Source organism: Aplysia californica, unplaced genomic scaffold (genome assembly GCF_000002075.1).
Source record: "Aplysia californica isolate F4 #8 unplaced genomic scaffold, AplCal3.0 scaffold00538, whole genome shotgun sequence".
Classification (NCBI taxonomy): domain Eukaryota; kingdom Metazoa; phylum Mollusca; class Gastropoda; order Aplysiida; family Aplysiidae; genus Aplysia; species Aplysia californica.
This window is the reverse complement of record NW_004797808.1, coordinates 481010-482281: the sequence shown is the minus strand read 5'-3', so window position 1 is coordinate 482281 and position 1272 is coordinate 481010.

Sequence of the window (1272 nt, the reverse complement as noted above, 5' to 3'; positions counted from 1 at the left end):
ATAAAGACCGAGATACTCGATAAAAATTCTCCCCTCTCAGGAATCGAACTCTGGTCTCCTGCGTGCGACGACGAAGCGCCTTACAACAGCTCCATCGTAGTAGACACCGGTAATACCGAACGTAACAATGGCACGGATGATGTGTCTGTTTTGACAACCTCGGACATTAAACTCACTACACAATATATATATCTATATTTTTTATTGTTCGAGGGTGCCACTGTTAGGTCTTATTTTTTTTACTATGCCTCTCTTGGTTTTGTACGTATCTATGTCTGTCTGTTTTTGACTCATCATACCAAAGACGTGTATACACGGTCTTTGATCATACGGCGTCTGTGCTTCGCTCTTAAGATTTGATAAGATAAGATACATCTTTATTGTCCAGATCCTGGCACATTGGCTTGGTGTTTCACCACGTACACACACACACTCACACTCACACACACACACACACACACACACACACACACACACACACACACATGCAGTATGCTTTCACTCACAAACAGGCTCACAGTCACATGCATTATATAAATGAAAATAATATAAACAATAATGTTAAGCTAACACACTCAGTATTCTGATTCTAACTCTATGGTATTCTGATGCATGCTCTAAGGTCATATGAATACTTATAACAAGATGATTAAGATGGTAGAAGTTTGATGGATGATGATAAGAATGATCTTCTGTACCTTTCTTTCTTACAGATTAGAAGCCTAGGCCTTTTACTTCTGACTGATATTTTTATTTGAGTGAACAAGGGATGTTTTTTGTCCAAAAGGATGGAGTTAATCGAGTATCTCGACCTATATGCTGGGATCAGCCCGGGTTGGTTGGTCCTGACTGGCAAAGTCGAAACTCGCCTCCTTACTGAATCATCGAAATCATGTTGATGTGGGTGTAGAACTCCATCATCTCATAACGCCCCGCCCCCATCCTCTCCTTTCCAGACGCTGTCAGACAAACATTTAAGAAAGAAAAACTGCTTCTTTTTTTAACTCGAAGTACCCCACAGTCGTTTTCTTCTTCCTCCTCCGTGGTTGGTTTGCGGGTGCTCTATTGTGGTTTGTCCCTTCTTCCTTCTTTCCTATCAAATACTCGCATCTATCATCGTCTTTATCTCTCATCCTTCTTTATTGTGTATGTTATTCTCTTGTTGTAACACCTTTAATCTTCGGCACTTGTATTTCTTAATTGTGTTGCAAGTGCCGTAAACTCCTTCGTCCTTACTTTAAAAAATATTAACAAAAATAAATTTTCCTCTCC